This window comes from Alexandromys fortis, unplaced genomic scaffold (assembly GCF_014885135.2).
Source record: "Alexandromys fortis isolate MF-2015 unplaced genomic scaffold, M_Fortis_MF-2015_v1.1 scaffold_118, whole genome shotgun sequence".
Classification (NCBI taxonomy): domain Eukaryota; kingdom Metazoa; phylum Chordata; class Mammalia; order Rodentia; family Cricetidae; genus Alexandromys; species Alexandromys fortis.
This window is the reverse complement of record NW_026068010.1, coordinates 328,287-339,695: the sequence shown is the minus strand read 5'-3', so window position 1 is coordinate 339,695 and position 11,409 is coordinate 328,287. Positions and strand designations below refer to the sequence as shown.

The 11,409-nt window shown below is 43.8% G+C and overlaps 1 pseudogene; it reads left to right on the top strand.

The window, feature by feature from the left end:
• LOC126513489 (lithocholate 6-beta-hydroxylase-like) overlaps positions 1–11,409 on the top strand; it is a 54,206-nt pseudogene that overhangs the window by 10,088 nt on the left and 32,709 nt on the right.

The following is an 11,409-nucleotide window of genomic DNA, read 5'->3' as shown; positions in this document are numbered from 1 at the left end:
GAGAAAATTTATAGCTCAATAAAAACAAGAAAAAAATCTAGAAAAAAAAAGAATGGGACTTTAAATCAATACAAAGTTCTAAGACATTTTTGTGTACCGACTACATTTCTTAAGTGAAACTAGTTAAGCTAGAAGTTTGAGATTACTAATTGTAGAAAAGTGTAGCAGTGCTGGTGCTCTTTCTGAGCATTTCCACTTCTTTTCCTGGTGGCTGGGAATATAGCTTTGGTAACCATAGTAACACCCGCACCCCCCCCTCCACCCCAACCCACTCCTGGCTAAGGGAGGAAGGAAGTGCTTGATTTGCATTGGCGTCTTGCTCGTTGAATTAAAGGGAATTTCTTTGGAGACTTTCCTTTCAGGTCCAGCTGGGTTCCTGCCTGCACCCAGGTGAAAAGTAATTTCTTTCTCAGGAGCTTGTTTAGCGACCCAAGGCTTTTTTCTGTGTCTCTAGGAGTAAAAGCATAAACAGTTAATCTCCTGGGCTATGATCTTATGTTAATTGAAACCAAGGTGAAGGGAAAAAAATAAATAAAAAAAATAAAAACTCAAACACCATTATTGTGATTCGGTAAGTGCAATTTCTCTGATTTAAATGCATACCCTCAAGTTTATGTATTCGAAACTTAGTCTAAATGCATCCTGACAAAGAGACTGAGCCCTCAGGAGAGATAAGGCTATGTTGGGTCTGTTTTCATATATAGATTAAGGCTGTTGTTGCAGTCATGAGCTGTAGTAATATGAGCGGCAGGGCTGCGTCCCCGGCACCCCGGCCGCCTGCTAGTTTATGCCCGAAATAACAACACACAAACTGTATTCATTTAAACACTGCTTGGCCCATTTCTATCTAGCCTCTTCTAGGCTAATTCTCACATATTAATTTAGCCCATTTCTAATCATCTGTGTAGCACTGCTAGGTGCGCTTACCAGGAAGATTCTAGCCTACGTCCATCCTGGGTCGGAGCTGCCTGGGAGAGAGGAGCCTGGTGTCTCTGCTCCAGAGAGCAGAGCTGTCAAGTCTGAGCTCACTTCCTCTTCCTCCCAGCATTCTGTTCTGTTTACTCCTCCCACCTATGTTTTAACCTATCAGGGCCAAGCAGTTTCTTTATTACTTAACCAATGAAATCAACAGATTGATATATGACACTCCCACATCAATGAGCCAGTTGCTGCAGGACTGGGGTCTTGAAGAAGTGGTGAATCTGGCCTCTTCCTTCTCTTTCATGCTCCATTGTTCTTCACCCCTTTATTATTGGGAGTTTCCATGCATATTTTCCTTACCAAATTGTGAGACTGTCAAGGAATTGTTTAGGTAATAGTCAATATTATATCTGTAGGCCCTTACTGGATATTTTGTATCTAGTAGATATCCTGGCCAGTAAGTTGAACAGGACCTATGTATCTAGCCTGACCATGTTAATAAACTTCCGTGAAGTGCCTCTGTCACAGCCACCCTTAGTATACGCTCAGGGTGATTGACCAGGATTCTGTTGACAAGTGGTCCCTACAGGAAAGACCACAGATGGATGGATGGCATTGAATCTGATGGATCTCTAGGCAGTGTTTAGCAACCTCTCAAATTGCCCTGTCATAGACTGCAAGTTAGACAAATCATTGGCCAAGATATGTACCCATTCAGCTGAAAAAATTATATATCTAAGGGCAATGGGTACAAAAGAAGCAAGCAGCAGTAAGCCCCTCAGCCACCAATAGTAAGGCAGTTGTCACTATAGCGGTTGCACAGCACCCCAGACTCTCCCAACTGTAGTAGAGTTTAGAGAGAAAATTGATCAGTTTTGCAGGGAAGAACACAGTACTCCAAAGTAGGATGTCTTAGTCAGGGTTACTATGCTGTGATGGAACACCATGACCATGCAGAAGCTATAGATGGGTGCTTCTTACTGGCTTATTCCCCATGGCTTGCTCAGCTTGCTTTCTTATAGAAGCCAGGACCTCTTGCCCAGGTGTGGTCCTATCCACAATGGTCTGGACCCTCCTCCATCAATCACTAATTAAGAAAATGTCCAACAGGCTTACCAAAGCCCCATTTCATGGAGCCATTTTCTCAGTTGATACTCCCTTCTCTACAATGATTCTAGCTCCTGTCTGATGTGGGATTCGCTCTGTATGCTGTGAATACCATTGGTTAATAAAGAAGTTGTTTTGGGGGCTGGAGAGATGGCTCAGTGGTTAAGCGACTGACTGTTCTTCCACAGGTCGCGAGTTCAATTCCCAGCAACCACATGGTGGGTCACAACCATCTGTAATGAGATCTGGCGCCCTCTTCTCGTGTGTCAGCAACATGGAGGCAGAATGTTGTTTACATAATAAATAAATCTTTAAAAAAAAAAAAGAAGTTGTTTTGGGCCTGTGATGGGGTAGAGCAGAGCTAGGAAAACTAGATTGAACGCTAGGAGAAAGAAGGAAGAGAAGTGAAAGAGAAGCCATGTAGTCCTGAGGGAGCCAGATGGAACTTTACCTGGTAAGCCACAGTCACGTGATGATACACAGATTAATAGAAATGGGTTAAATTAAGATGTAAGAGTTAGCCAATAAGAAGCTAGAGCTAATGGGTCAAGCAGTGATTTAATTAATACAGTTTCTGTGTGGTTATTTCCGGAGTCTGAGAAGCCAGGAAATGAACAAGTGGCCTCCTACTACAAATTGGCTCTCTACTATATAGTGGTCGACTATATCCATGTAAAACCTGAGAAAGCTTGGAAAGGAACTCTAGACACAGAAAAACAAAGTTTAGCTGCATTTTTCTTTCTGGCTGGTGGTGTGCTACAGCTACCTTAGGAGAAGTTGTCCTGATTCAGTGGTAGCAGAAAAAAAGCTGTGTGGTTTTAAAATGGCAGCTTTCTGGGCCATGCTGCCAGCACAAACTCTGGCTCTTTCAGGAGGTCAAGCATTTAAATGGGGTTTGTGAGCAGAATGCCACAACTTGCTTAATGGTGACAGATCCACTCTGTGCTTGAAAATGGGGCACATGTCAGGGAAAACTAAACTGAATGCTGGGACAAAGAAGGCAGAGTCGAGGAGAAACCATGGAACCACTGTCAGAGACACATATGTTGGAACCTTGCCAGTAGGCCACACCTTCATGGTAAAATATAAAATACTGGAAATGGGTTAATACTAGATGTAATAAAAGCTAGCTAGCAATACACTTAAGTGATTGGCCTAGCAGTGATTTAAATAATAGTTTCTGTGTGATTATTTTGGGAGTCTGGGAAGCTGGGAAAACAAACAAGTGGCTTCCTGCTACATGTGTCAAGTTGACTTAACTAGCTAGCACACAGGGTGAGTCTCCTTGTTGGGTGTGATGGGTGAGAAATCACTCTACCAGGCTCAATTTTTTTCCGAGTTGTGTTTGGATGAATAATTTCTAGTCCTAAACAGCACAGAGGAGCTTTATAGGAAAAATAATTTGGGGGCTATGGAAAAGACTCTGAAAGGTTGCTGGGAAAGGGACCCAAGTTAAAATTTCTAGTACCCATGTATTCACTGGGCTGGTGGCAAATGTCTACAACCTTAGAAATGAGAGGAAGGGTATGTGTTAGAAAAAGGCGGTTCCCAGGGCCTGGCTTCCTAGCCAGTCTAGCTGAAGTGGCAAGCTCTGGGTTCAGTAATAGATCCTGTCTTGAAAAAAAGGTGGAAATAACAGAGGGCAACACCCAGTGTCGACTTCTGCGTACACTGCACACACATACACACACACACACACAACTAGAAAAGATAGCCTTGCACTGGTAAAGATGTAGATTGATTTATCTGTATGTTTAAACGAGTTTCGGAATGAGAATGGGCATGAAAGATATCTGCAAATTAGAAGAAATGGAATGCCAATGGATCTATTTGAGTTTCTAAAAGAACAAATATTCACCTCGAATATGCACTCAAAAGAGGTCAGAGCAGAATTCTCCATGAACTTTTAACAGTTGTCACTGAAAAGGCCATCTCAGTTCTCCGAGTTCAGGCAGTGCAAGGGAGGACTTTTCTCTTGGCTGCCTCGCTGACACCTCCTCCTTTCCTAGCACATAAATACCGAAGACTGGCCTCAAAGATCTCAGCTGGGCAGGGCAGGGAAGCGCTGCAAGACTCTGTGCTGGGAAGGAAAGTTGGAGCCAGAACTGCTGAAGGAAAGCTGAGATGGTGCTGATCTCCAACTTTTCCACACAAACCTGGGTGCTGCTGGCTACTAGCCTGGTGCTTGTCTACATGTGAGTAGCTCCCAAGCTTCTCCCTATCTGTAACTGGAGTTGGGGTGATATCCAGGCCCCTCTTTCCTTTCCCTGTTGGAACACCCGAAGAGAACATGGAGAAGTTGAAATCAACACTTGGGTAGTGCATTTGCTACTGACATTATTGCCGATCCTTTGAGCTCCCAGCTTTATGGTTCCCTCCCACACTCAGAGGGTTTTGTCAAGACTTGCTCCTGGGAAGATGTAGCCGACTCTCAGTCTGCACCTAGACTAATCAACATCAAATCAGAAAACTCATTAACAAGTGGCCACCATAACCCTTCTGAGTTTTAGGAGTGGCAAGATCACGGAAGGTGCTTAAACTTTTTCTCACTTTCCTTGCCTCCTGGCTTTTCTTAGCATGGAGGGAGGTGTGTAGGGTTGAGGGTTGTCCCCTGTGCATACGTATGCCTATTGTTTTTTCTCATCCCCCAACATAATTTTCACAAATTCCTATTATGCATCCTACCGGAACCCTCACCTGAAACACCCTTCCCTCTGGGTAGCTCGTTCATTTTGCCTTGCCGTATCCAGAACCATTTCCCACTCAGTGCCTGTTTTCACAGCTGAGGACAGGTAGCACGGGTCCCGAGGGAGGGTCTCAGTTGCTGGTTGGACCACGCTGAAATGTTCCTGGCGTTTTCTTTTACTTTACAGATATGGGACCTATTCTTATGGGGTTTTTTAAGAAGCTTGGCATTCCTGGACCCAAACCTCTTCCTTTTCTGGGCACCGTTTTGGGCTACCGAAATGTGAGTACTGTTTGAGCTCTTACTATTCTTCTTACGGATGCAACTTCGTATGTATCCGTTTATGGGTCACTTCCATAGATGCAAATGCCAGTCCTCGGGATGAAGTGTAGGGGGGTTAGACCACCGAAAACTGTGTGTCCTACCAGGAGCGTGCTTGGGCTTCCCATTAGGACTTGTTGACATCCCTTTAAACGTTGCTTTTGTTAGGAAACAGTGGCTGCAGACACGTTAAAGCCCAGCGTTCAGGACTTCGCACACAGGTTGTAAGGAGCAGCAGAAGTCTGGGGTTTTCATCAATGGAGCCTCCAGGAAGGCACAGGTTCCTAAGCCAGCACTCATGGGAAACCATGCCTGGTCACGGTAGCGCCGCGCCAGCCTGTGTGCACTAGACTAGACTTCATACCCGACTCTGGAGCAGCATTTCTTTTCTTCCTGCTGGCCAGCTCTGCAGCATCCGGGCATCAGGTTAGTCTGTGTATTGACTACAGGGAACTCCCCCTTACCAGAAACCTCTCAGGGACTGCTAAGTCCCCTGCAGTTACTTCAATGGCTCCATGCAGGTTTTAGTACCCAGGCCATCTTTGAGAGTTCCAAAGAATAACGGCTTTCTGTGTTGGTTCTTTTCCTCCAAGGCAGCACGCTGAGGGCCAGTGTGAGCAGGATGCGGCTGGGGTGTGGCTGAGACAAGGTGGTGCTTGTTTCTCGCCCTCAGATACACAGGGCAAATGAATTTTTGCTTTTCTAAGTGGAGGCAAAGTCCTTTATAGAAAGGATGGTTTTACCAAATCTCTAGAGCTCTTGAAAAGTGCACTATAAATGCCACACGTGTTATTAACGTTGCCTGATTCATTGTGACTTGCTTGGTCAGTAGAGGCTGGCGCCTGACTAGCAGATAACAAACTCAGGCACTGAAGGCCATCAGTAGAGCCTCAAGCAGGCTGCTCTCTGCTAGAATTTCCTTCCCCAAAGACTGCAGTGGCCTGTCAGAGTCCAAGTTTCAGATTTAGATGCCTACTGCAGACTTGAGGTCTAGATGAGACCACCATTGCCTCGTGGCTGCCTAGGAAACCCTCGAAAGGGGTTTTCATAATCTTCCCATCACATTTCCCTTCCTGAACCTTCTTTTGCCTTAAGTCACGGCTTTAAGGACAGGAAGAACATTTCCTTTTCTCACCTTGGCGTCAAAAGCTCAGAGCTAGTGTTTCCTTTGCTCTGTCCTGCTGTAGAAAGGGAGCCTCTCATTGATTCCCGCATTCCGTCACGATTTTCCCCTCGTATCCACTCAGCCTCTCACTTTCTCTCTCTTTTCTTTATATCGCTTAATTTTTTGATTTCCCTGGTTGTTTTCTCAATTTTCCTTAGTTCTCTGAGAATTTCATGCTATGCATTCTGATCAGGTCCCCTCGGGCCACCCCTCCTTCCCTGCCCATCCAGTCTGTAACCCGTGAAGTCCAGTTTGTGCTGCCTGTGCACTGGAAGTTGTGTGGCCATCACAGGATCGCGGGGGGTCTATCAAGAGCCACACCCTTAAGAAACACTAACTAGTCCCCTCCCAGCAGTGGCCAATTGCCAAGCGCTCCTCAGGTAGGGGTGGGATTTCGTGCCTTCTCTCCTTCCCATGCTAGCAGTTTGTCTGGTTTGTTCTCGCTCAGGTCCTGTGCCTGCTTTCACAATCACTGTGAGTTCCTGTGTGCAACTGCCTTGTTGTGTCCGTGGAAACACTTGGTTGCAACGTTTTCTGTCTCTGGCTCATGCAGCCTTTCTGCCCTTGTTTTACAATGATCCCTGTGCCTAGGGAAGGGGAACTGTTAGACAGATGAGATGGCCCATTCAGTGCAGTTTCTGCAGTTTCTTATTCTGCACCTTGACAAGTTGTGGCTCTTTTTGTTTCCGCTCCTCTAGATGTTGAGATGAGGTCTCAACATGCAACCCATCCTGGCCTCAACTTGTCCATCTTCTGGCTTTTTTCCTGGGGGCTAGGATTACAGGTGTGTGCCACCAAGTGTGGCTTCACTCTGTCACTCTCATACTAATAAAACAAGTGGGATAGCCCTGAACAAGGAGACAGAACAGTCTATACCCTGGGAGGCTTATACACATTCCCTTACTTTAGATACTAATAAAACAAGTGAGGTAACACTGAACTGGGAGACAGAAGAGTCTAGACCCTGGGAGTTTTATACACATTCCCTTACTTTGGAATCTTGAGGAACAACTCAGAGTGGTCTAGAATTTCAAAGACAACACACACACACACACACACACACACACACACACACACACACCCCTCAGATGAGAAGCTGCTCGGTATCCATAAGTAAGGACAGTTCTTTCAACAGATCCAACATTGAGAAAATCCAAAAACAGCCTTAAACCCTCCATTCCAGACACCACTTCTAGCCTCCCCTATTCCCTTCAGGTGTCTCTAAAAAGAACTTGCCTCTAATCACCAGTGTGGGACAGGAAGCCTGATTTCACAGAAATTGAGTCATTTGCACCCCAGTTAGAGAAAGATCCATTGTATACAGGCTAATAATGGATTTAACTTTATTTCTCTCCCCAGGGTTTGTGGAAATTTGATATAGACTGCTATAAAAAGTATGGGAAAATATGGAGGTGAGTAGTCTGGAAACTTCCATTGGGTAGGCTTGTAGAATGAAGCACTCACTGCATGAGGACAAAGTCTTTGGAGGTTGTCCTGCCAGGGTCTAATCCGTCACAGTTGTTAATTCAAACAGCATGAATTCCATTAGGGCCGTTGCCTACTAGGACATCCTCCAGACTGACGAACCAAGGGCTCCAAGACGCAATGTCTTTGCTCCTAATGCTCAGAACCTTCTGATATGGGCTCAGAAATGCAAGATCATATCTTTACCAATTCACTTTTAGTTAAACCCAGAACTCCTCTATATTAACTTAAAAGTAATGTATGCTTTTGAGAGACAGACAGGGAGATGTAAGTAAGCAAATTAGGAATTCATTTATATCCACTTTAAAAACATCTTTATCCTAAAAAAATTAAATTTGCTGGAAGTGTATATGGGTATTTTCTGTCTATTTAATTCTGCTACCTTTGAAGAAGAGATCTCTGGGGGTCAAACCCAGTGCCACACACTTGATAGACAAGGGCTCTACCACTGAGCCACACCTCCAACCCAGATGCTGACAAATTTAGACACCAAAGGATGGTATTGGCAATAACCATGTACATTTGCCTAGCCTTAACCTATGTTCCAGAGTTCACTCTTCACAGGAGTCTTTGAAGGGCCATTTTGTCCTAAGTGTCTCTTCCCTGCTTTAGCCACGCTACCCTTCATTTCGCGTGACCCCAGTGGCTTCTATGGTTAGAACTTGAAGTTGGGACACATGTTGCTGTGCTATATATATAACTGGGGGTGTGGCCAGTGCAGCCTCAGGGGTGAAGTCTAGAGTCCCAGGTGTGTATCCAGGTGCAGAATCTGGCTTCTGAGGTTGAGTCCACCTATTTTCCCACCTCAGGTTTTATGATGGCCGACAGCCTGTGTTGGCTATCACGGATCCAGAAATCATCAAGACAGTGCTGGTGAAAGATGCTACTCCGTCTTCACAAACCGTCGGGTAGGTGTCCTTTATAGAAAATAATGACTTACTTTCATTCAATTTTATTTTATTTATTTATTTTTCTTAAAGCTTTCGTCATAATCATTCAATTTTAATCTGGAAAGAATTTCATAATCACGAGAAAGAGCCATCACCGTGCTCAGAAAAGTCTTGGTTTTTGTAAATGGTAATGTCTTGTATGAGTGTAAAAATAATATATTCCAGCCAGTATACAAGATAAGGTCAGTATTGATACCACATTCTGAGTGGTATCCCCTCATCTGACTGTGTGTACGAGTAGTGTGGACTGTCCCTTCACTGTGGAACTTCCTCTTGTAAATGTGTGGTAGTCGCGTCAGAATCCTGTCTTTTCTTCTTGGCAATGTCTGATGCATTTTTATGGATGCTTTCAGGGTCACGTTTGAGAATATTTTGCTTAGCTTTCTTATTTTTTAATGGTAACTAATAGTTTCATATTTTACATTTACATCTATGGTCTATTTGCAATTTTTTGGTATGAGATACAAAGGTCAGGTAAAGATTCCTATTATACCATGCATGTCCAACTGTTCCAATACTATTTTGGGAGAGGCTGTTCCCGCCAAAGCTTATCAGTCCTATTAGTTGTGTGGGATTCTTTCTCATCTAATTTCTTCAATCAATTGACCACAGTGTTTTCCCCTCTTTGGGGACCATTCCCTCTTAAAGAGTGACATTGTGTGGATTAATTCCTCCTTTTTTTTTTTTTAAAGAATTGTGTGGTTGTTTCTCAGACCTTTGCTTTTCTATCTTAATTATGAATATTTTTGTCTCAATTTAAAAGCTCAGTATGATTTTTGATAAAAAATTTAAATAAATATAGGGGAAATATTTTTTTCTGGTTTTTCAAGACAGGGTTTCTCTGTAGCTTTGGAGCCTGTCCTGGAACTAGCTCTGTAGACCAGGCTGGTCTCGAACTCACAGAGATCTGCCTGCCTCTGCCTCCTGAGTGCTGGGATTAAAGATGTGTACCACCACCGCCCGGCTTGAGTCTGTCACTTTTTAAACACTTACATTTTCAGTTTCTCTCCTGAAAAATTTTTGTACTGTTCATTGTTTTATGGAGATTTGGGCTCAAAGACATCTTTGTGCATATTTCTAAGTTGGTTTCTGATGCTGCCCATATTGTATTTCTTTTGGGTCATAAGAGGTGAGTCAAAGAAGAACTTAGGATCACCCATTCACAGGCTTATTGTTTTTTAATTGTGTGTCTGTGGGGGCATATGCACATGGAAGAACTGTTGAAGTCCAGCTTCAGCCATGTTAAGGTCCCAAAGACAAGGTGTGGAGTCAGCGGGGAACTGAATGCACTTCTGAGGGCTCAGCTGCTCTCTCTCTCTCCCAAACAGAGATCTTCTTTATCTATATAGCATAGTGACTACATAAAACATTTGGCAAACATCAGAGTCCTGGATCTCTTTTTCACTTCCCCATTAAACATCCCCGGTGGAAAAGCAAAGTACAAAACAGACTGTTGTACCTGAGGCAACATCCTTGGGCAGCAGCTGTCAAATCTGGAAGTTACAAATTTTGGGAGGTCTGTAAAGCATAGGATCTTTTATTTTACAATCTGTGTCTAGGTTGGATGTTCATGCAGGTACAGTATTTTAGACAGTCTTAAATTATTTGTACGTTAACGAAGTTATGTGTAGAATCATTTGACGCTTTCTAGAATGCAAGCTTTACAAAATATCTCACAGTAAGCCTTTAACTGACTGATTATAGCATTTTTGTCATTCTTTAGTTTTATAGTAGGGATCTCTTGTTTTCAATATGTTCCCAGGAAGGAAGGTTCTGGGACCTCATTTTTTCTTATTCCCTCTATATAAGCTCCAGTGTAGGGCAGTGGATATACTTGTGACAGCGTGCATACAGAGCTGAGCAAGCAGTTTCTCAGAATCTATGCTATTGGTACCAAGGTCCTTGGGGCACAAGAAAGACTTTCTTCTCTGGCCCTCAGGCCAAGACCCTCTCTCTACCTTTGAAGTTTTCTCTTGGGAAGATGCATAGATTTCCCTAGGGGCTGCATAAGCAGAAAAGTCCCTTTATGAAAACAATTGCTTCTAAAATGGAAGCAGAAGCCAGTACCTTGGCGACCACAATGCTCTCTGCCTCAGGACTCAAGCAGCCCCATGTGCAACAGCCTGCACCAAAGAACAGTTTTCCCCTGTGCAAGAAGGGTTTCCACTTAAGAAGAGACTTTGAAATAAAGACATGAAGCCATGCCCTGTAGATAGATGACATCCTGTGAGGTGTCTTCAATGAAGATGTATTGAGAATAAACAAGGGCCTGCCACTTAACAAGATCAGTAGATACTTGTTAGGCAAGTGATATTTGTTTGATATATTTTCTGTGGCTATGGACATATACATAATTTCAGCAAGGTAAGCTGTCTTTCTATTTGAACTCTAGACTTTTGGTCCAGCGGGTACTATGAAAAAGGCCATCACCACATCTGAAGATGAAGAATGGAAGAGACTTGAACACTGCTCTCTCCAACTTTCACCAGTGGAAAACTCAAGGAGGTGATGATGGAGAGGGAATTTCTTAGAAAATGAATCTGGTAACAGGTGGGAGTTCCTTTCCAAGGGTCGGTCTTCTGAGATTGGCTTTTGACTTCATGCCGAGAGGACCCATTATAAAATTCACTGTAATCCAGGTGTGGTTGCTCACACCTTTAATCCCAGCACTTGGGAGGCAGTGGTAGGAGGATCTCTGTGAGGCCAGCCTGGTCTACAGAGCGAGTTTCAGGACAGGCTCCAAAGCTACATAGAGAAACCCTGTCTCAAAAAGA